Genomic DNA, 25,739 nt, shown 5'->3' with positions numbered 1-25,739 from the left:
AACACAACTAAGCCACTACACCAGGGCTATTCAACTAAATTGTTCAGGGGGCCACATTGTCAGAAACCCAAGGGGCCAGGGGCCGGACTGCCACGGCGCCTCCCCGTGCTATGAATATATGTACACTTGACACAACACGCAACCACATTTTCACAACTTTTATTTAACTACATTGCAAAAGTTGTATACTTTTCAAAAAAAGTGCTTCATTTATGTGCCACATCTGCAACATCTCCTGCAGAAAGTGCTTCATTTATGACTGTGCAACAACTGCAACATCTCCTCTTCAACATTTCAATATAAAAATAAAATAAAAAACAAACAAGTGCATGATGTGCATCTGAACATTCTAACATCAACACTTGAACAAAAAAAACACATTATAGTGCAGCTGAGCTTATGAAAAAGTGCTTCATGTCTGTGCAACAACAGCAAATCACAGCATATTATTAGCACTTATTGTCCACTCTTAACTCTCAAACATCAGGGGGGTGGGGGGCAGACAGGCCTAGCCTACATACACACATCTAATGAGAGCGATTGCACTTCTTTGACTGGGCAATGGCAGAGAAAGAGGGTTCATAGGAAGTGAGGGCTACCCGCAAACAGTGATGCAAATGCTCATTTGTCAAGGAGGCACGGTTGCTTGTTTTAATGGCATTCATGTGAGAGAAACTGGATTCACAGGTGTATGTTGAGCCAAACATTGTTAGCACAGATATTGCCAGCGTTTTTATTTTGGGGAATGTCTTGACATGAATACACTTTATCCAAAATGTTGTGGTGGATTCATTCTCAAGTGCCTGCTTCAGAGCAGATGATGCTTGCATGTCAATTATTTCAAGTTGCAGGAGACCTTCATCAATGTGAAGTGATGCAAGGAACTCTTGTCCTTTTGTGGAAATAGCAGCTACATTGGCAAATGGGTTGCTCACAAAATGCATCAATTCTCTGGACATGTCAAATTCATCAAATCGAAAGTTTTCCCTCAATTTATCAATGAAATCTGTCATTAATTGAGTGACTTTTGGCTCAATTGTGCGTGTTAACGTTGACATGAAAAGAAAAAAGTATTATCATGTCATCTTTGGCGGGCCGGTCAGAATCATCCCGCGGGCCGGATCTGGCCCGCGGGCCGCCAGTTGAATAGCCCTGCACTACACTATGTATATTAAACGGAAGGGAAAAGAGAAAGAGAAAAAATAATTATGAAACCGGTTAACCATATGATTTGGACTTTTCGTGTGTCTTCAGAAAACCCCTAGGCTATTGGGTCGTGCTGACACAGGTATCCTATTCCTCATTGAAATGACAAATATTCATAAATTTAGAGTTGCCAATTGCAGATTTTCATTTAAATAGGTAGTCTGCTTACCTGATGGTTTGAGCGCTAATTTTGTCACTGAAGAACAGACACTGGTGTCCTCGGACCCTGGGCGGCGTGGTACAGGTTGGCACGGCGAATGTTTTCAGTCTATCAGCTGGTGACGGTGATCAATCAATCCCAGCGTGGGCCTCCAAATTGTTAGGTTTAAAACTGGATTCGTAGTTGAAGGAAAGACGATTGGTCAGCTGGAGACTGAGTAAGATGACGAACAATTCTGCCAAACCAATTGAAAAAGATGAGCAGAGTTCTTTCTTGAAAAACGACGGTCTGATCAAATCAAATTGAGACTGAGTCAGGATGAACAAGCAATTCTGCTAAAAGGTTTACTCGAGTCTGAGTCTGAATTCACACACGAAAAGCCACAGAACAGATCTGGACTTCACAGCATGCACCCTTCACGCAGGAAGGGCCAGTTGCAAAAAATGAAGTCCAGCATACTAGTTTTCACACATATTTATACATATTGGTCGGTCACACCCCGTACTGTGGTTTGATAATTGATGGTAGGGCGTAATTTAGCACACAGTACCTAATATGGGTATCAAGGTGCGGTTTATATGTTTACATCATTTATTGGGAAAGTACAATTGGTCAAGTTATCGTTGGGTGGTCCTGGGGAAGAGAGTGCTTATATCATAAGATTCTGTCATGCTGTGATATGAAGAGCTGTCAGACCAGAGATGAGATAATAAGGTGGCTCAGAGAAAGGGCGTTTTATCATAGTTTCAGAGTTACTGTTAGAGAGTGGCGAGGCGCAAAGATGTGGTTTAAGCAAGTTGATTATTTATAGGTGTTTCAAAGTAACAGATGGGTCGCCGAGGCGTAGAGCAGGGAAAGCCATATTTAGGCGTGGCGTAGATATGTTCTTTTATTTATCATACTGTGTTGTGTTTGTGTGAGGCAGGACACAGCAGAGAGAGAGAGAGAGGGGTTGTGTGTGAATGAGAGAGAGAGAGAGAGAGAGAGAGAGAGAGAGAGAGAGAGAGAGAGAGAGAGAGAGAGGAGGAGGAGGAGGAGAGGAGAGAAAGAGAGGAGAGGAGGAGGAGGAGGAGGAGAGGAGAGAGAGAGAGGGAGAGGAGGAGGAGGAGGAGGAGAGGAGAGGAGGAGGGGGAGGAGGAGGAAGAGGAGAGGAGGAGGAGAGGAGAGAGAGAGAGGGAGAGGAGGATGGGGAGGAGGAGGAGGAGGAGGAGAGGACGTTTAGAAAGAGAGAGAGAGAGGGAGAGGTGGAGGAGGAGGGAGAGGAGGTGGAGGAGGAGGGGAGAAGGAGGAGGAGAGGAGAGAGAGAGAAAGTTTGGCTGTGTGGGATTGCAATTGTGTGTGTGTGTGTGTGTGTGTGTGTGTGTGTGTGTGTGTGTGTGTGTGTGTGTGTGTGTGTGTGTGTGTGTGTGTGTGTGTGTGTGTGTGTGTGTGTGTGTGTGTGTGTGTGTGTGTGTGTGTGTGTGTGTGTGTGTGTGTGTGTGTGTGTGTGGGGGGGACATTGCAAATGTGCGGTCACTGTCCTCTTACAAGTGTGCATTCTAGATCAGTGGCGTCGTTAGCCCTGGGCTTCCGGGGCTTTAGCCCCGGATGTTTTTCTCCTAGCCCGGATATAAAAAAAAATAAAAAATAATAATTGTTTAAATCTTTTTCTTTTTTTTACTTTTTTTCTTTTTTTTATGTCATCATTCCCATTGTCTGTGCTGAATGTTTGTTAGTGTTTGGTATTTTTTGTTGCTTTTTAGTACTTTTAAACATCCATTTTTAGTAAGTAGTTTTCATTTGATCCTATAATTTTTTCATTCACCAATTTGTGGACTTTTTTTTTTAGTGTCCTGAAAGGCGCCTTATAAATCAAATGCATTATTATTATTATTATTATTATTATTATTATTATTATTATTATTATTATTATTATTATTATTATTATTATTATTATTATTATTATTATTATCATCCAGGAGGGAAAAGACACTTTGGATAGTAGGGACTGCATCTCTGCCTGTCCTGACCAGGAAACACTTTGCAACTGTGATCACCTCTGGCAATAGTTGGATATTGTAATGTGTGGCGAGGGGTTGCAGCAATTCCACTGAGAGAAACTGGTCTGAGGCTGGATAACATGCCTGTATGCCTCTCATAAGTTGTTATCCAACTCATGAGAACCTGCTCTCAAGCTCTTGCAGCATTCTGTCGACAACTGGATAGAACAGTCTCTGAGCTGAGGTCTGAGCTTGTGCCACAAGATGACTCAACTACATACTCGTCCATCCTTTTCTGCTTCCTCCTTTGGCTGGTAGTATGTTCCTCAATCCAAAGGCCATTAAATATGGCCTTTGTCCTGTCATACATGTCCACTGCCATCTCTGAGGTGCGATAACCTTTGAGTGTGTCCAGGGCCCCGTTCCCCGTACCTGGATAACTGAGTTAGCCGGATAACTTTCGGTCAAGCCTGACTTAAGCCGGACCTTCCCATTCCCCGAAGCTCGATTGTCTAAATCACCATGACAACAGATCAAAAAGTTTGAGCCTGGTCGGGAGCAGGGTTAACTTCAGTTAGCCGGATGAACCATGGCCACGCCCCCGCAAAGAAGTGACAGCTCGTTTCCTGAAATGATTCTCACAGTCTAGGATCTGCATTATACCATTCTGAATTACTTTTTTGTGCTTCGTTTTCCTAGAGGGGGCTTTTGAAATGTATAATAATAGAACTAAATGCTGATAATAAATCATATTGAGCCTATAGATTTACTTTGTCCTAAATAAAATAATGCACGTCATATACGGCGCTCGGAGTCGCGATACACGCTGCATGTGGTTATTTTAATAACGGCGCATTGCAAATGTGAATCCCGCGGGGATATTTTTAATGAATGAAACCTATCGGCCGTTTGGCTCTGATTAGTTTAGTATATTCTCCGCTGTAGATTTGCTTAACGGAGCGCCCGGATTGTGTTTCATTCAAGCATAAAATTGAAGTGTCTCTGCGTGGATTGTGGTTTTTGTGTGATATTGTAACTGGGATTAAAATGTCTGATGAGATGCGCTGTTTGACGGATTTGAGAAATTGAATGAGCCGTTGACGTCACATTAATGCATTTGAGAATAAAGAGATAAAACTTCATTTTTTGGTAAGACAAATATTCTAAACACGGGTCTCTCGTCCATTAATGCATAAACAATGAGTATATCCCATCTGGCACAGTGGCGCAGCGGCTAGTATTGAATCCTGGCAACCGGGCGACCGGTGTTCGAAACCCCGCATTTCCAATATAATTTATTTGGAATATAATATTAATGATTATACGCAAAAGTAGCCTAGTTTTAAGTTAAAATATTATAAATCTACATGCATTGAGGATGTCATTCTTTATATAGCTCTCAACGTGCACCAAATTGAATTATTCCTACATTGCAAAAAGAAGGAAAAGACTAGGAGAAGTGGGATTCGAACCCGGGCCACCTGTGTGAAAGTCAAAAGCAGAAACCGTTACACCACAGGGCAGATAAGTAAAATATCCACCATACATCAATCAATGGGTAAGAGAGCCGTATCTTATTCATAACAGTTTAACTAATTATTTTCGCTAGCAAGATCTCATTTGATTATCCATTCCATAAACCTACTGCCAGCAGGCAAGTTTAAAGAAATATAATCTGATTGATTGGGGTAATGAGGGACTTAAAATTAGCCTATAGATAACGCATTTAACTTGTCGGCGAGGCGATTGAGCCGTATTGCAATCTGTTAATAAAGTTTTAAATCAATTAATCAATCAATGCCGTTAGAAAATCAGGATCTCTGCTATCGATACGTGCTGGCTTTTCAACTGAAGCGGCCGCGCGCACTTATCCTGGGTCTCAAGTCTGGTTCGAGTTAACGAGACTGAATCCACCTTCGAGGAACAGGAAAATCCCGGCTTCAAACATCGGGTTAACTGAATCTGGATAATGGGACTCTTGATCGACTTAGTTGAACCAGGTACGGGAAATAGGGCCCTGCACTGTGCTTTTAAATAGTACAGATATTGAAGATGTGCACTTTAACGCAGCAGCACCTGGAGCCATCCATACCCATGTCCAGTGTCCTATAATAAGCTTTAATCGAACCCTGGTTCATTTCCTCGGATAGTCCGGTTGGTTTGGTGTGGTGTGAAAGCTCATTCACTCTTGCAAGTGAACCCTGCTGCGGTTCATTTGAGATGTGAATGCAAAGCGGACCAAAGGCAGGAAAAGACCCAAAAATCAAATCTTTTTTTTATGAGAAGACTGAAACATATGTATATAATGAAACACACAATACAGTTTTTTTCCGATTGCCTAAGCATGATTTTGAAAACGGGGCCCGGTGTTTCAAAACACACAATTAGCACAACCACACACACAATTATCAGAACACATCAGATCCTTTGCTAAATTAAACACTTGTCAAAACCATACACTAATTTATAAAAACTACATTTTGTTACCATATGAAACACACGTTTCATATGACTTAATTCTGTTTGAACCAGTTACACACACTGCTGTGCTTAACCTAAAACACATTTAGCAATTCTACTTCTCAGTGATTAGAGTACTGTAAGTGAAGTACGCAGAGAATGTGCAAATATACAATAAATTCACCAAACACTACACAAGACCAATGCTGTGATGAAAATATAATTTATTTATCTACATATACCCAAATCAATGATGCAGACTGATGAAAAAAATTACATTTTCTCTCCATATACCAAAATCAATGATGCAGACTGATGAAAATATAAATGTTCTCTCCATATAACCAAATCAGTCAACATTTCAACATGGAGAATCACAACAATACATGTCCCAGTTTTCATGCTACTATGTGCATAAGCTCAGCAAATATCAGACAAACATAAAATACTGTATCCAGTACAGGTTAAAATTACAGTAAAACAAAAAAAAATTGAAAAAATGTAAACAGAAAATACTAGACATTATCTCTTTGCCTAGCTGGATCTGGCAAGATAATTTTTTGTTGTGATTCTCCATGTTGACTGATTTGGGAAAATGGGAGAAAATGTATATTTTCATCAGTCTGCATCATTGGTTGTCTTGTGTAGTGTTTGGTGGATGTATTGTATATTTTCACGTTCTCTGTGTACAGTACTTCACTCTCCTTCCATTTTGGTTGAAGACAGGTGAACTCATCTGCTGCATTTTTATAGTGCTTAAACCTGATTGGTGTATCTACAATTAAGCAATGGTGTGTTTGTGCATCTGATGGCTGTGTTTAACCAATTGGCTCATATGTGTGGTAATTTTACATTCTGTGTCTAATGTAATGCAAGTGTGTTTAGTGTTTTGCAAATCACTGTGTGTATTGTTTTGCAAAAAGTGTGAGGCTGACATTGTAGGGGTGCAAATCTGGGCCTATATTTTGCTCCTTGAGTGTAAGGTTTTGATAATTGTGTAATACTTTTGATTTGAGTGTTTATGCAATTGAAGAAAACTGTAAAGACTAGAGATGAACTGTTTATTTCTTTTGTACATAGGCTGTGCATATGTTTGTTTGTTTGTTTGTTTATTTGCTTATGTGTATGATTCTTAACTGTGTTTTTATTTTGTTATTGGTGTATATGTGTGTATGTATGTACAGTATATGTATATATATTATATATATATATATATATATATATATATATATATATATATATATATATATATATATATATATATATATATATATGTGTATATATGTATAGTTGTACTCCTGTTGGGGCTTCTTGGACCAGATCAATGTTTTATCTGGCTAAATAAAGGTTAAATAAATAAATAAGAAACTGATGATTTGGTCCTGTTAACTTTGAATTTTCTATGGGGACTGCCCAGATCCCTCTCATGGACCTGGACCTCACTTTGAGAACCTCTAATGATTCTAGTTATTCAGTATTCATCTCTAATTACTCTAAAATTGCGTATTTCTGTGTTAAAAAAATAAATAAAAAAATTCTAACCCTAAAAACGCCCCTGTTCTAGATGTGGGGATAATCCTGTTCTAGTGGAGTTTTAAATGTCACTGAAGATGTACCTTTAAGATATGTCATGTTGGGAGAGCGGGACAATAAAACATGCGGGAGGACGTTACAAGTGTGCATCCTAGAGGGATGAGATAATCCTGCTGTACTCACTGAAGATGTTCATTTAAGATATGTTATGTCATACGTAGCTGTTGGATGAAACTTTTAGAGGAGTCGAGACGAGGGAGACACTATATCATTGAGGGATATCATGCTGTTGTGTGAGAGATATTACTGAGAGGAAAGAGAGACGAGGTGCACAGATGTAACGATTTAAACGAATAGCTTATGTGTGAGGGAACGTGAATTGCAGGCCGAGGGGTGAGTGTGCTAGGTCAAAGAAAGAAAACTCCTTAATGGGCTTAAATGTGAGAGAGAGAGTTGGGGGATTGGAGAATGGGGGAAAAGGATCTACCTGTGGTTATTGGGTTCAATTCCAATACTAGCTGACTGGAGGGTAGCATGCTGGTGGCTAGCTGACTTGAGGTTAGCATGCTGGTGGTAATAGCTGACTTGAGGTTAGCATGCTGGTGGTAATAGCTGACTTTAGGTTAGCATGCTGGTGGCTAGCTGACTAGCTGACTGGAGGGTAGCATGCTGGTGGCTAGCTGACTGGAGGTTAGCATGCTGGTGGTAATAGCTGACTTTAGGTTAGCATGCTGGTGGCTAGCTGACTAGCTGACTTGAGGGTAGCATGCTGGTGGCTAGCTGACTGGAGGTTAGCATGCTGGTGGTAATAGCTGACTTTAGGTTAGCATGCTGGTGGCTAGCTGACTAGCTGACTGGAGGGTAGCATGCTGGTGGCTAGCTGACTGGAGGTTAGCATGCTGGTGGTAATAGCTGACTAGCTGACTGGAGGTTAGCATGCTGGTGGTAATAGCTGACTAGCTGACTGGAGGTTAGCATGCTGGTGGTAATAGCTGACTAGCTCACTGGAGGTTAGCATGCTGGTGACTAGCTGACTGGAGGTTAGCATGCTGGTGGCTAGCTGACTGGAGGTTAGCATGCTGGTGACTAGCTGACTGGAGGTTAGCATGCTGGTGACTAGCTGACTGGAGGTTAGCATGCTGGTGGCTAGCTGACTGGAGGTTAGCAGGCTAGCTGACTGGAGGTTAACATGCTGGTGGCTAGCTGACTGGAGGTTAGCATGCTGGTGGCTAGCTGACTGGAGGTTAGCATGCTGGTGGCTAGCTGACTGGAGGTTAGCATGCTGGTGGCTAGCTGACTGGAGGTTAGCATGCTGGTGGCTAGCTGACTGGAGGTTAGCATGCTGGTGGCTAGCTGACTGGAGGTTAGCATCATGCTGGTGACAAGCTGGCAGGTTAGCAGACTGAAGGCGAGCATGTTTGTGGCTAATAGGTCAGTGGTTAGCATGTTGTTAGCTAGCTAGCAGGGTACTGTGAGGCAGGCAGGTCGACTGGAGGTCCTGGACAAGGAGACAGGCAGAGGTTTAGGACATGGCAAACAGAACAGAATATTCAGAATAGCAGGGTTAAGGCTGGAGTCACGACTAACGTGTAGTTAAGTCGAACGACGAATTGAAAATGGGGGACCCTTATGTAACAATTGTGTGTATTGAGCCGTACTGTATTGTACCCATTCTGCAATCTGTTAATAAAGTTTTCAATCAAAACTGTTGAGATATATGTTCTCATATGTTGAAAATGGGATCATATGTTATGGTTGTTATGTTTTATGTTAAAGTGAGTAGCCTATACGTTCATAATATGCATGTGTTGTATTGGAAATGTGGTGCAACTCTATTCTAAGTCTTGTGTTTTGTTCTTGTACTTGCAATATGTAAAGACATGATGGTATGACGCAGTGGCGGGAAGCCGAGCACGTATACCTAGCTGTCAGCTGTCATCAGTCAGCTGTCAGTGAGCACAGGGGTGAACATGGTGTGTCACAGCTGGGAGTGTTTGTGGTGTTTGTAATGGAGGAGAAGTTTGGTTCACTTATTGTAAATAAACTATTCACATAAAAAAAACGGATCAGGCGTTCTTAGTGTGGATAAATACATATGATAAGATATGAGTCATGATGATGAAGAAACAGAACCCTCTACATTGAACAACACTGACCGCGAAGAAACAGAATCCTCTACATTAAACATGGAGAGCGAAGGAACAGGAAACTCTACAATATGTTTAAATTCATTTAATTAAATCAATTATTGAAATATATTTTTCAAGTTCAAATACTGACAAGAAATTGGCATGAAAAGGTTTTACTATATGACAAATATTTACATTTGACTTTTGAATTGATTGAATTTAAAGTGAATTGATCTCATACCTGGAATGTTTTGATAGTTTCATCAACACTCAGCCATTACTGTGTCAATATACACACAATTATGACACAATAATTACACTTCTGAACAGGTTGCTCTGCAATTTCCATAAACCACAAGCAGTTAGATAATAACAAACAACTAGGGCTGTCCCCGACTAAGGATTTGGATGGTCGACTATGATTGGCCAAAAGTTGCCGTTAGTCGACTATTGGTCGACTAAAAGAAAAAAGAAAAAAAGTATAATATATATATATATATATATTTTTTTTTTTTTATCATTCCATTTGGGCTGTGGGGGGTGCTTACTGAAGGCTTCTTGTCCTCTGCAAAAGCATGCAATTGGTCCACTGATGGATACATCTTGATATTTGTCTAGTCTAGTGTGTTCATTAGATGGGTGAAATCCTCTTTCAGTGCCTCTGTGCCTGTGTTCGTAGGCAGTTAGCCTCTGGTATGCGCACCATTAGCGTTAGCCACGCTTCTAGAATGATACAAAAAATTATAAATATTATTATTATTCTTTTTTTTTTTCTGTCTAAGAGGTTGGCCAGTCGACTACGGCTCCTTTCGACCGATTAGTCAACTAATCGACTAATAGGGATCAGCCCTACAAACAACATTAAAAGAAGATAATTTCGGCCGCCAATATGTTGAAAATGGGATCATATGTTATGGTTGTTATGTTTTGTGTTAAAGTGAGTAGCCTATACGTTCATATGCATGTGTTGTATTGGAAATGTGGTGCAACTCTATTCTAAGTCTTGTGTTTTGTTCTTGTACTTGCAGTACGTAAAGACATGACGGTATGACGCAGTGGCGGGAAGCCGAGCACGTATACCTAGCTGTTGTGGTGGCAGACTGCCATATAATGCACATCCTACACAAAATAGATTACACCTTTATGGATACAGTATATCATCCCATGTCACATATATATTTATATCCTCTGAGCAAACTGACAGAGTGGACCAGGAGGGGTGAAAGGGATATTTCTGAATATGCCTTTGTTCATGAACTCGGCCTGTGGCCTCAGATAAACTCACACAGAGAAGCTTGCAGAAGTCCAAAAACCGGTTTTCACTGGTTTTGGGAAAAACAATAGGCCAGCCAGAAAAGTTCAATAAGTGCGCAGTTTTGAATAGGAAATTGGCCATAATACAATTATTAGACACACCTACACTCTCACCGAACTTTGGCCAATTAGAAATTGACCTGCCTTTATTGCAACCTGCCAAGGACTGAAAAACTATAAAGATGCTTAGAGACTTTAACCTGTTAGGACTTTTGGTTTTTGATCTTGTGTGCAATAAACAATCTTCCTCCTGTTCATCCAACCTGTCCTGTGCCGTCTATCTTCAGTCCTGATTATTATCCTATATAGCATAAAGTCAGCACTCTACAACAATTGGCGAGCCAGCAACTGGAAAAGACCGTGGGCGTCCGGCCTTCGGGGACCTTTACAGCAGTTCTTCCGGCATAGAAGGTGAGGAATTTTAATTTCTCGTTAGTCTAAGATACTGCTGGTTGGGTCTCCTGAGGCTGAGCGCTCATGCTTCAAAAATAATCTAATGAGTGGCGGCGCAGGCTGTAAAGATCGGATGAATCGTTTTTTCTTTTCTTTAAAAGACTGTTAGACAAACTAAGTGTACTTGTATTTGGGTGGTAATGTGACAGATGTTCTGTGCTCAGGTCTCAAATCTTTTTCTTTTTCTTTTTTTTCTTTTTTCTGTGTCCAGAGGCGCGCTAAATCTGGGCATAGAGAATGGAAAACATCTGTCTCCACTTTTGAGGCAGAGGGAATTGTGAAAACTTAGCTGGTTTAGATTAGCCTGTTGAGGGACTTATTTGAAGTGAGACCGTGGGAATCTCACATATTTTGTGACAGAGGTGTGTGACTCTGTGACACAATGTGTTTAACGATACGTGTGTGAGTATCGTTAGCACATAGTAAGTACCTTTCTTCTCGGGATCTTGTGTGACCTATGGGAAGGAGACAGATTTGAGGTAACAAATGACTCTGTGTTTATGTTAAGAGAAGGTTGCTGTAGTGTCTAGGCTGGTGTTGTTGTAATGAGTTTAAACCGATCACGTTGTTGTAATGATCAGGTTGAATTCACATTGTGCAATAGCTAGAGTTTTCACTGCGGCCTTCTTAGAATTTAGGTGTCGGCATAATGGGCGGATTTAATGCCTGTTTGGAGTACACGCTGTGTGTGTGTGTGTTTAAGTGGCATATGTGAGTGACCTTTCAGCTCTGTGATCCAATCAGGTGATTCACTCAGCTCTATGGTTTGCGTGGTGAACCTCTCGGCTCTGTGAATGCACTCAGCTCTGTAAGTAGTGATCCTGAAGTGAGATATTGCGGTCAGGCTATAGCTGACTCGTATATATATTTTTTGGGGCACTGTTTAATGACAGGGAGTGACCCCCCCTGGTGTTCTGAGACTGGCGTTGTGTGACGCTGGGACTGTGTGTGGGTTATTCAGAGGTAGAAACTCTGTAAACTGGCGTTGCGTGTGTGAGTGACGTTAGAATAAATCTTATCTGCAGGCAGGAGATATTTTTTATGTTATTATGTTCAGTATATAGTTGGGGTCAAGGGCGTGGCCCTGGTGGTTTATTTTGTATTTTTACATAGGTAACAGCTATGTATTTTATCTTATTTTCTATAAAGGAGAGAAAGGAGCGAGCATAGTGGGAGAGAGGTTTCCTTGAACAGTAAGGAAGCCAACAACTACACATTCCAGCAGACTCTGGGCAGAGAGCCAAACATCTGGTCTCAATTTTCGGGCCGTGAGGGACCATAATACAGTTCTTGGTTGTGAAGCAGAGGACGGAGGCGAGTCTCGAATGAGCGAAAATTCTCATTGCAGAGAGACAATATCTAGAAGGCGGAGTCTCACGACTCACAAGGGTGGGGGCACGAGGTCTGTGACTTTTTCGGATGCACCAAGTTTAAGTTATTGCATTTCATCACAGACAAGGAGCTTGATATTGAGACTATAAAAAAGAATTCTAGTGTAAAGTGTCTGATTATTCTGTTTATGATTTTACAGAAGTGGCGGATCTATAGCCGACAGTAGTCTATGAATATTGGTATATAGGGAGCATGTTGGTGACATAAGTTGGGTCGTTCTGGGTTTGGAAGGAGTACACACAGGTTGTGAACAATGCCCGGTTTTTGACCAACTGAATACATTGTGATTAGTCGTGGAGGAAATGTCCAACATATGGGTAAAAAAAGTGGGACACATCACGGAATTCAAGCTCGAATTAAGACGAATTGACGAGTCTCCGCACAGGTGCGGGGTGTCTGAGGCAGGAGCCGAGGAGGAGAGAGAGGATGTTGAGAGTCTAGTCAAAGAGTCTATTCGGGCCACTGTTGGGAGGTGTGATGGATTGGGGAGGAGAGCTCGAGTGAGGTTGAGAAGAGTGGACGAATCTCCGCTGTCTCCACGAATTGACGAGGTATTGGGGTCGGGAGGCGGGGACGTCCACAGTGGAGCTGAGACTGAGAAAGGGGAGGATGAGTGGGTAGTTTTGGGTGTGGTCGTGTCGGACCTAGCGTTTGAACCCACAGATAGAGACCCTGGTATGTCACAAGAGAGAGAGGATGTTGAGAATCTAAACTTGTGTAAAGTAAGCGAACCACAGCGTTCCCTCATTGGTCAACAATCAATGAAGCAGGATCGCAAGGAGTGTAAGCAAAATTTGAGACAAATGGACGAAGCCCCACACAGTTGTGTGATATCTGAGACGAGAGACGAGGACGTTTTGGGTAGAGTTGACACGGAGGAGGAGAGAGAGGATAGTTGTATAGTTCTAGAGTCGCAGTCCACCCCCAGAGGAGGAGGGATACAGGAATGGAAGTACAGGGAGATGAGATTAGAGGTGTGGAGGTTGGACGGGTGCCCGCGGCATGGGAGGTCTGGGAGGTCGTTGTGGTTCAGTGACAGGGATCGCCGGGATAGTGAGGAGGAAGATAGGATGTTGAATGTGGTCGAGGCTATGGATGAAGTGGAGGATGTGAGGGACCAGGAGATAATCAGATTGCCTTTTTGAAATGGACGGAATGCCACTGTACAGAAATGGGAACATTGTAGAGATTTTATGGGAGCCAACAGCAATTTAAATTATGTACACTGGTGTTGGATTACAGAAATGGGATGTGAGATGATTAGACTATCTCGAGATGCATTGATCGAATTGCTTGATTGAAAACGTTAGTTAATATTTTTTGTGGTTAGTTATGAGTTTCTGTCAGAAGGAGAGTTTGATTGAGTGAATAATAATAATTATTATTTATATATTTGATTTTGGGAGTGGGTAATGAGTCTATACTAAAAAACCATGAGAGGGCCGGTCATAGTGATAGTGTTTGTTTGGTTTATATTTAGGTTTATTATAGTATATGTTTTTTACTATGATAAATTAATAATGTCGGTGACGCAGTTTTGGTTTGTGAGCGGTGACGTAATATCCATTTTCTTTCGCTCCGTATGTGACAGAGTGCCCGGTTTCAATGTCACATGGGTTGTCTGACAGAAGAATTGAAACTAAGTATGGTAATATGATCAGAGTGTAATGGAATTTTTCGTTTTTTTCTAGAGAGAGAGAATGTCAAAAGTTGCTTTAATGATAGAATAGACGGAGAGATGGTGGGAAGGTGCCGCTTTTCAGCGTATCCTCCAGTAAGAGAGGGGACTGGGCAAGAGAAGACATAGCTCGTGGTTCAGTACTGCTTGCCAAGACACCGACGTGCTTGCCAAGAGAGAGAGAGAACTAGTCTGAGAGGAATGTGGTGCTGTGTGTGCTTGCCAAGACACCGGCGTGCATGCCAAGAAAATGCTGTACGGCGTAGGGAGGAGATGGAGCGGTCTGCGAGTGACACCAAGTTGTTGGATTGGGGCATTACATCTTTGAGAAGTACATTGAGTACACTGTGCCGTCTATCTTCAGTCCTGATTATTATCCTATATAGCATAAAGTCAGCACTCTACAACACTGTCAGCTGTCATCAGTCAGCTGTCAGTGCGCACAGGGGTGAAAATGGTGTGTCGACAGTGTGGAAAAAGCATTCGACAGTGTAAGCTGGATATTCCTATATAAAGTATTAGAGAAATTTGGACTAGACAAAAACGTGATGAAAACAATTAGGGCATTATATCAAGAACCAACGGCAAGGATTAAAGTAAATGGCAACCTGACGGACCGGATCAAACTAGAGAGAGCTACAAGACAGGGTTGTTGTCTTTCGCCGACGCTCTTCGATATATTCATCGAACCACTGGCTCAACTAATTAGACAGACGAGGACATCAAAGGGGTGGAGATAAGGGGAACAGACCATAAATTAGAACTGTTCGCAGATGATGTGATAGTATATATGAGACAACCAGACACAAGCTTCCTGACACTGATGGATTTACTGACAGAATATGGATATTACTCAGGGTATAGACTTAACGTAACGAAGACACAGACCTTAACATTGAACTACACCCCAACGACAGAGATCAAAGAAAAATACAAGATTAAATGGGATATGGACAGGATCAGATACCTAGGAATGAATATTACAAGAGGGGTGGAGGGACTATATGATGCAAACTGTTGACAGAGTCTGGCTATGGGGCGACAATAATATGTTCATGAGACATGGTTTCTCCCTTCAGCCTTTAATCGGTGTGGTTTATTATTTACATTGGCACACAGCAGCACATGAGTTCTTCTCTCCGTGAGAGGTAGGTGGGAAGAGATAGAGGGGGAGGAGACATCTCCTTAAATACCCTCTACCTGGCGGTAGCATTAGCGGCTCCGTCTATAGCGCCCTCTAGTGGAAACAGTTATGCATAGTTAGACAGTTACTAGCAATCATATATAACCTCTAACTTTAACACAAACTATACACAGATTAATCAGAAAATCAAAAGAGACCTAGAAAGATGGACAGTAATGCCTCTAGACTTTAGCTCAAGGATCGAAATCATAAAGATGAATATATTACCAAGGTTACTATACCTATTTCAGGCTCTACCTATATTAATACCACAAAGCCAGTTCTGTTAGGGTTTGTAACCGACCCCAAGCGCAACGGCACAGAGAGAGTTGTTTCAGAGTTAGCCAAAAACAAGGGCGTGTTTATTCACAGAGTCACAAGATTGAATTAGGTGGAGAACAGAACAAACGGGGAATCTGGCATGTGAAGAATGTTTGCGGCTCTGCAGATTCTCCCAGAAGGTGATGGTGAGGAATTTGCCTGTGACGTCTGAGCCGCTCTGCAGATCCCCCCAGCATACACTCAGGGTGGAAGCGGAGAGAGAGAGAAATCCCAGTTAGCTCAGCGCACAATAGAAACAGAGAGGTGACTGATCCAAACAATATATCCAAGTGACTTGATCTTCGGTGTGATACACACAGTTAGCAGTGTCCAGAGAAAAAACAATACGGTAATCCAACGTGTAAATCCAACAACAAAAAATAGGTGAGAACAGTATAACAAAAACGGGATCTCTTCTGTGTTTCACAAACACACAAAAACGATTGATCCAAAAAAGACTGTTTCCAAAAACTCACCAGAGCGCAACGCGTAAAGCGGGCAGATAAACGAGGCGTAGCTTCGTACGGGGAATCAGGTTCTCCAACAGGGATACTTCACGAGAGTCCTGGGGAGCAACAGACAGCGACGGGAAAGAAAGGCAGATGCAGGGAATATTCAAAACGATCCAACATCGATATTAGGGAGATCAGGGTATTTAAAGCCACAGGGCGCTAAATGACAAGCTGTGACAGCTGCGGGATGAAATTGATCATTGCTCCAGAAGCGTGTGGTGGGGAGAGCACCAATCAACACGGCATCTTACAGGAAAGAAGCATGAGGCGCGGAATGCAATTAATTAACAAAATACCTTAAAGGAACGGAGCGAGTGGGTGGGGAGCGGACAAAACCTCACAGTACCCCCCCCTCCACGGGAGCCACCCAGCGACCAGGCCGACCCGGCTCGCCCGGATGGGCACGATGGAAGTCGGTGATCAGGCCGGGATCCACGATGAGCTGGCGGGAGACCCAGCTCCGTTCCTCCGGGCCGTACCCCTCCCAGTCCACCAGGTACTGGAACCCCCGACCCCGCCGTCGAACGCCCATCAACCGGCGGACCTGCCACTGGGGGTGACCGTCCACCATCTTGGGAGGAGGTGGATCCGGAGCAGGAGGCATCAGGGGACTGAGAGAGACAGGCTTAACCCGGGACACATGGAAAACGGGGTGAATGTGCATGGACGCAGGAAGCTTAAGACGCACCGCCGCCGGACTGAGTACCTTCAGAACCTCGAAAGGTCCGACGAACCGGGGGTTAAGTTTCTTGGCCGAGGACCGAAGTGGGAGGTCCCTCGCGGAAAGCCACACCCTCTGCCCAGGGTGGTACGTCGGTGCAGGAACCCGGCGCCGGTCAGCCCCACGACAGGCGCGCTCTGATGACCGGAGCAGCGCGGTCCTGGCGATCTCCCAGACCCGACGGCACCGGTCGAGGTGGTCCTGTACGGAGGGAACTGCCACCTCTGTCTCCTGTGCAGGGAAAAGAGGGGGTTGGTAGCCCAGGGATACCTCAAAGGGTGAGAGGCCGGTGGCGGAACTGACCATGGAGTTGATGGAGTACTCGACCCAGGGAAGGAAACGGCTCCAAGAAGCTGGTCTCTCGGCAGCCACACACTGAAGAGCAGACTCCACGCTCTGGTTCATCCTCTCCGTTTGTCCGTTAGTCTGGGGATGATAACCAGAGGAAAGACTGACCGTTGCCCCCAATCCCTTGCAAAAAGCCAGCCATACCTGGGAAGTGAACTGGGGCCCCCGGTCCGAGACGACGTCCTGGGGAAAACCATGGTGGCGAAACACGTGGTGTGTCAGGAGGTCCGCCATCTCGGCCGCCGAGGGAAGTTTGGGAAGGGCCACGAGGTGAACCCCCTTGCTGAACCGATCCACCACGGTCAGAAGGCACGTGTTCCCCTGGGAGGAGGGAAGACCTGTGACGAAGTCCAGCGCCACATGTGACCAAGGACGGCTCGGAATGGGAAGCGGCTGTAATAGCCCGGAGGGTGCCTGGTGGGAGGCCTTGCTGCGGGCGCAGACCGCGCAGGCCAGTACGAACCCCTTGACGTCGTTCCTCATGGTGGGCCACCAGAATCGACGAGCCAGGAAGGAGAACGTGCGATGAACGCCCGGGTGGCAGGCGAACCGGCTGGTATGGCCCCACTGGAGGACCCGGGACCGGACCGAGTCGGGGACGAAGAGACGATGAACCGGTACATTGCCTGGAGCGCGATGGAAGCGTAGGGCACGCCTTACCACCCCCTCGATGCCCAAGGTGATGACTCCTACCACCCTGGCCTCTGGGAGGATGGGAGTCGGGTCCTCAGTGGTTGGAGCCCCCTTGGAGTGTAACCGGGACAGGGAGTCTGCCTTCGTGTTGCGGGAACCAGGGCGAAACGTCAGCGAGAAGTCGAACCGACTGAGGAAGCTGGCCCATCTTGCCTGCCGGCCATTGAGGCGCTTGGAAGCACGGATGTACGTCAGGTTCTTGTGGTCCGTCCAAATGGTAAACGGCTCCTCGGCCCCCTCTAGCCAATGACGCCACTCCTCCAAGGCAGCCACAACCGCCAGCAGCTCCTGATTGCCGATGTCATAGTTCCTCTCGGCAGGGAGGAACCGACGCAAGTAGAAGGCACACGGATGTACCTTCTGGTCCGTTGCCGACCGCTGGGATAAGATAGCTCCCAGTCCAGTATCCGAGGCGTCCACCTCAACGATGAACTGTCTCTTGGGGTCTGGATGGAGCAAGATCGGGGCGGAAGTGAACCTCTTCTTGAGGGAGCGGAACGCAGCACACGCCGCTGGGGACCAGTTGAACGGCAGGGCGGGAGAGGTCAGTCTGGTAAGCGGTTCCGCCACTTGACTGTAGTTCCGGATGAACCTTCGGTAGAAGTTGGCGAACCCGAGGAAGCTCTGTAACTCCTTCCGAGAGGTGGGTTCAGGCCATTCCTCCACGGCCTGGATCTTGCGAGGATCAGCTCGGGTCAAGCCTTTCTCCACGATGAAGCCCAGGTAATCGACGGAGTCGGAGTGGAATCGGCATTTCTCCGCCTTGACGAAGAGCCGATTGTGGAGGAGGCGCTCCAGCACACGGCGGACATGCTGGATGTGTTCCTCGAGGGTCTTGGAGAAGATGAGGATGTCGTCTAGGTATACTACCACAAACTCCTCCAGCATGTCATGAAGGACGTCGTTCATGAGTGCCTGGAATACCGCCGGAGCGTTGGTGAGGCCGAACGGCATCACCAGGTACTCGTAGTGGCCCCTGGGAGTCTTGAAGGCGGTCTTCCATTCATCGCCCTCACGGATACGGACTAGATGGTAGGCACTCCGGAGGTCCAGCTTGGTAAAGACGGTAGCCTGGGTGAGAGGCTCGAAAGTGGAGTTCATGAGAGGTAGAGGATACTTGTTCTTAATGGTGATCTCGTTGAGCTGGCGATAGTCGATGCAGGGTCGAAGGTCCCCGTCCTTCTTCCCAACAAAGAAGAAACCGGCCGCCACAGGAGAGGAGGAAGGCCGAATGAGTCCTGCTTCCAAGGTCTCAGAGATGTATTGATCCATCGCCGCCTTCTCCGGGACGGTCAGACTGTAGATGCGGCTGCCGGGAATGGTTGGATCGTAATGTTAGGGTTTGTAACCGACCCCAAGCGCAACGGCACAGAGAGAGTTGTTTCAGAGTTAGCCAAAAACAAGGGCGTGTTTATTCACAGAGTCACAAGATTGAATTAGGTGGAGAACAGAACAAACGGGGAATCTGGCATGTGAAGAATGTTTGCGGCTCTGCAGATTCTCCCAGAAGGTGATGGTGAGGAATTTGCCTGTGACGTCTGAGCCGCTCTGCAGATCCCCCCAGCATACACTCAGGGTGGAAGCGGAGAGAGAGAGAGAAATCCCAGTTAGCTCAGCGCACAATAGAAACAGAGAGGTGACTGATCCAAACAATATATCCAAGTGACTTGATCTTCGGTGTGATACACACAGTTAGCAGTGTCCAGAGAAAAAACAATACGGTAATCCAACGTGTAAATCCAACAACAAAAAATAGGTGAGAACAGTATAACAAAAACGGGATCTCTTCTGTGTTTCACAAACACACAAAAACGATTGATCCAAAAAAGACTGTTTCCAAAAACTCACCAGAGCGCAACGCGTAAAGCGGGCAGATAAACGAGGCGTAGCTTCGTACGGGGAATCAGGTTCTCCAACAGGGATACTTCACGAGAGTCCTGGGGAGCAACAGACAGCGACGGGAAATAAAGGCAGATGCAGGGAATATTCAAAACGATCCAACATCGATATTAGGGAGATCAGGGTATTTAAAGCCACGGGGCGCTAAATGACAAGCTGTGACAGCTGCGGGATGAAATTGATCATTGCTCCAGAAGCGTGTGATGGGGAGAGCACCAATCAACACGGCATCTTAGAGGAAAGAAGCGTGAGGCGCGGAATGCAATTAATTAACAAAATACCTTAAAGGAACGGAGCGAGTGGGTGGGGAGCGGACAAAACCTCACAAGTTCAGGGAATGGAATAAACAGATATCAAGATTCATATGGGGGGGGGGGGGAAAGGCCAAGGATCAGATATGTGACTCTACAATTACCAAAGGAGAAAGGAGGAATGGCAGTACCCAGTTTAGAAGATTACTACTAGGCAGCACAGCTGATAATAGTAGCATGTTGGTGCAACGAGAATTATGAAGCCAAATGGAAAGACATAGAAACAAAAAATGAGGGACTCAAAGTGCAGCTGGCTCCTTGCTTCATAGGACCCTTTAGAGTGGTTCGTCGGGTGAACCCTGTGGCTTACAGGTTGCGGCTTCCGAGTTCGATGAGGATTCATCCGACGTTTCATGTGTCCCTGTTGAAGCCATTCCTCTCATCGCCCTTGTCCCTGCCTCTACCCGCGGTTCCTCCGCCTCGGTTGATCGGTGGTCAGCCGGTCTACACGGTGCGGAGGGTCCTGGGTTGTAGGCGGAGGGGTAGGGGGTTTCAGTTTTTGGTGGATTGGGAGGGGTACGGGGTAGAAGAGCGTTCTTGGGTGCCTCAAAGGGATATCTTAGATCCAGCCTGATCGATGATTTCCGGCGGCTGCATCCCGAGGCCCCTAGGTAAACGTCAGGTGCCGTTCGTCGGGGGAGGGTACTGTAACGCTTGGGTTCTCTGGCCCCGTCTGAGAACCACCCACCATTCTGACTGTACATTGGAGGTGGTTGGGTGGGTGGGGTGGGGGGGGAAATCAGATCCCTGATTATCATGTGGGGTACCACAGGGATCGGTGCTAGGACCACTCCTTTTTGCCATTTACATGCTTCCCCTAGGACTCCTCATCAATAAATTCACCGGCATTGAATACCACTGCTACGCAGACGACATACAACTACTCTGCTCTTTTAAGCCCGCCAATTTGGAGAAACTCAGCCTTCTCCAGGAGTGCCTGCTCGGCATTGAGAGCTGGATGGGGAGTAACTTCCTCCAGTTAAATGCAAAAAAAACTGAGGTGCTGATCGTAGCAGCTGAAAAGACTGCAGCTAGAGTGGCCACTCACTTGGGGTCCCTTAAAGACAACATACTTCCCCACCTGAGAAACCTGGGTGTTGTCTTTGACCAGGCCATGAACCTAGACAAACATGTCAAAACACTCACACGCACCTGCTTCTTTCACCTCAGAAACATTGCAAAACTACGCACCATCATATCTCACTCTGAACTAGAACTGTCCGTGCATGCTTTTATTTCCTCTAGGCTTGACTACTGCAACTCACTTTTCACCTGTCTCACCAAATCATCCACAGACAAACTACAAATGGTCCAAAATGCTGCAGCCAGGCTACTCAAAAGGTCAAAAAAATCATGTCACATCACTCCCATTCTGGTATCCCTGCACAGCACTGGCTCCCGGTACACTATAGAATTCACTTCAAAGTCCTCACTTTCACTTTCAGAGCACTCCACGGTCAGGCCCCTATCTACATCACTGAACTCATCCATCCCTACACCAACACCGCTCACTCAGATCTGCCGATCAGCACCTCCTGGTGGTCCCCAGGTCCAGGCTGAAAACAAGGGGTGATCGAGCCTTCGAGGTGACAGCACCAAGGCTCTGGAACGCTCTCCCCCTGGACCTGCGAACTGCCCCCTCTGAAAACTCTTTTAAAAAACAACTAAAAACACATTTGTTCAGACAGGCCTTTGGTCATACATAGGCACTTTTTCTTTTTCTTTTTCTTGTCCTCACTGTTCCTATAGTTTTGTTTTAATTAGTGACTCATGATTTTATCCAAATTATTTTATTCTACTTTTTCTATCTGGTTTCACTGTCTTTTTAACTACTGTCTGTTGTTGTTGTCATTTATTTCTGATTTTGTTTTATTGTGTTTTTATATTAAGCTGTAGTGTGTGCTATATAAATAAAAGTCATTCATTCATTCATCAACGGGATATGATTTTCCGTGAAAAGCGGCTCACGGGAGACGGCAAGAGGTTGGTGGGGTGAGAGGCATTAGATCATCGCAATAAGTTGGAGATGACGCACTTCACCAAGGCTCATTAACGTTAGGTTATGGCTATAACCAAGTTCTGTTAGTTAGGGGTGACGCTTGGCATCACTACTGCACTCCCTCGCGTACGTGCACGCGTACTGAATAAAATTCCACAAAATATACCTTTAATACCAGTATTAGTCTGACCACACCCCTCATCAGCTTACCTTTATAAGCAGGTGTGTGGTCACCTGCTCTCCTCCTACCCAAGCTTTCACCACAAGGTGAGGTCAAGGGCTGCAGCGGCCGTCTGATGCCAAGCGTCACCCCTAACTAACAGAACTTGGTTATAGCCATAACCTAACGTTCTGTTCCGTTAGGGGCTCTGCTTGGCATCACTACTGCACAAAGGGAGGCCAAGCGGAGCCGCTGGCTGACAAATACACCCCGCTGACAGCCCCCCACAACCATCAGAACAGGGAGGGCCGAGCCCCCCCGACCCCCCCTAATGGAGGGCATCCCCCCTATTAGGGGCATCACGGGAGGGCGACGGACCCGACCGTGCGAAGAGGCACTCAAGCAACCCAACGCACAGGGTGAGCAGACCGTGGCTTGACCCCACGACTACACCCACGCACAACCCGCATGCCACCCGGGAACGAACGTAGGAAACAACCTCGTCACCGCCCCCAGAATCACGGGATCAAGGGCAAACCCAACCCTGTGGCAAGGCCGTAGCAGCGGAGCGCGAAGGAAGACCCAGACCCACCAAAAGGACTGGACTCCCTGGAATGGGGGCCCGGAGAAGTCCATGATGCCAGCATCAAGACCCCACCAGGTGGGCACCTAGTGACCCCGCCCCCCACATCGCCAGCGTATTCGGACAAAGGCCCCTCAGCCGAGCGGGCCCTGTCCTCCCCAACAGCACACCGCCTGGAACACAGGCCCTGCAACAGGCAGACAGCATGGTCATAACACACAAGAGTTAACCAACGGAAGCAGGCAGTGCACCGGGGAAAAAGACCAGGCAACAGGCTGTCAACCCAAGCCTGGAAACTGCGGACGAGGCAGGCGCCAGAAAGGACAGCTGAAAACAGCCGCCCCGGCGGAAGGTGCGTATGCTGGCGTTGTCGCATAACCAAGCCTTTAAACAGCATGTCAGAAGTGGGATCCGTAGACCACTCGGCCCCTGACAGCTGCCCACAGAAAAAGCCCATACGATCGGCAGACGTCATGAACGTGCAGGGGCACCCTCAACCGGAGAACCGGGAGTTGACACTGCAGCGACACACCAGAGAACCAACCACCCAGGCATTACCCCATGCAATGGTTGGTCCCATAACCCCTCAGGAAAGAAACCCCAAAACACACCTGCGGCACCGCCGCAGCCCGCGTTCCGGTTCCCAACAGGGCTATCCCGGGCCTACGGGTCAACGAGCATTACCCCGGACCGGGCCCGGTGATACGGGGGGCACAGGGTCCCCCGAGGAGGTTAAAACCACCCCAACAGGCCCCTCAGCGCCAAGCGCAAGAGAAGAGCGTAAAAATGGAAGACCAGCCCCAGCACCCCGCACTCGGTATTCCCAGGAGGTCACCCAACCAAGTACCAACCAAGACCAACCCGCACAGCGGTCGAGATCCCACGAGATCGGGCGCGTACAGGTCGGCACGGCCGTAAGCCATTACGACAGTGCAGAATACAACGCACCTAACAAGCGTCCCATAACGCTCAACCCTGTGACACCCGGACCGACCTAGCATTTTTCCCCCTGAAAAAACCCCAAGTCCTTCAGGGTACCAGAACAGCAGATCTGCATCCCCAGCGGACAACGGGTGCAACTGATCTGGACCAGCGCGACCAGAACCAGTCCCGTGCCCTAATCACGCCGACCTGCCAACCCCAGGAGAAGGGGCAGATATGCGTGTTGATCCCAACATAAAAAAGAAGGCGCCACCCAGACATGTCGGTATGAACCGCGCCCGGTGGCCCACCCCTAGGGCGTGAGACCCTTCCCCATATGTCCAGACCCATTCCGTCATCATCCCCTGACATGAACGGGAACCCATCGACAACCACACAGGGTGTCGGAAGAGGAAAAACCCCCATCCCAATTGCTCCATAAAAACGCTGTTTCACCCAAGCAATCAAGGCGCGCTAGTCAGCCAATGGCCCAAAAAGCACATCCTGAGCTAGCACTATGTGTGCGTTTGGACATACCCACATCAACAATAGGCCGTAACTGGTACGTAGGTAGGAGTTAGTCCCATGATGTTGGTCACCGCCTGACCCCGACGAACATAGGCCCCCATCGATGGGAAAAATGGGTAGACAACGTCCACCCCTCTCACTGGGGGACGCTGCCAGGGATGGCCTATGAGGTCATCAGGGACAGGTGCAGGCAATGGCAGCGGCAGCGGCACACCGTTTGCGGTGGCGGCTACCGCCATGAGCTCGGGAAACAAGGCCTGCAGTTCCCCCTGCGAACCTTCCTCCACCGACCCCGCATCCCTCACATACAGCAGGCTGCGACTGGTCAAGGAGCCACAATCCGATGTGGCCGACAGTAGGGCATCCTGCTGATGAGGCCAAGGTGGTTCCTCGACATCCTCGAACAGGGCGCCCCATGGAGCCATTTTCCCCCCCTCCGGGGTCTCCTGAGGAGGGATACTCTCCTCCACGGGGCCCTCATACAAAAATCCGTCCGCCTCGTCCATGAAGTCCTCAGTCTCCATCGGAAATCCCGAGCCGGACGCATCTTCGCTGGTCTCCAGCAGCTCCCCAAACCCAGGCCGTTCGCGTCTGCACGCCACCATCTTGCGACGCGAGCGAGCAGACACGAAAAGTTTGCGTCGCAAATCCTCTGGCTCCAAAACAACCCCCCGTTCACCAACGGGCGATTCCCCAGAACCAGAGGAACCAGAGTCGAGATCAGGCCATCGCCGGAGCGACGGCACCGAACCCTCGGCTCTTCAGTGAGGAAAACTATCCACCGGCAGTCTCCCGGGCTGGGTCGGCAACCACGAGAGTGGCAACAGCCCAGCACCAAGGCGCACGACGGAGGCGGGAATGGAGAACCGGTGGTGAAGAGTAGGTCTAGCGGGTCTACTCTCCGCGGAATACATTATGACCCAACCTTTTCTTGTACAACAGATGTGAGAGAAGAAAAGATTAAGCACAATGTAAACCAGTCACAACTCTTTTCAACTAACAACACGTCAAGTGGGGTACTACCGAGGCACTTCCTTGTGGTGAAAGCGAGAAGGAGGAGAGCAGGTGACCACACACCTGCTTATGAAGGTAAGCTGATGAGGGGTGTGGTCAGACTAATACTGGTATTAAAGGTATATTTTGTGGAATTTTATTCAGTACGCGTGCACGTACGCGAGGGAGTGCAGTAGTGATGCCAAGCAGAGCCCCTAACGGAACAGAACATTCCCCTCATTCCTTACCCAGTTTGGCCTACG

This window comes from Notolepis coatsorum (assembly GCF_963971535.1).
Source record: "Notolepis coatsorum genome assembly, chromosome: 4".
Classification (NCBI taxonomy): Eukaryota; Metazoa; Chordata; class Actinopteri; order Aulopiformes; family Paralepididae; genus Notolepis; species Notolepis coatsorum.
This window is presented reverse-complemented; position numbering follows the sequence as displayed.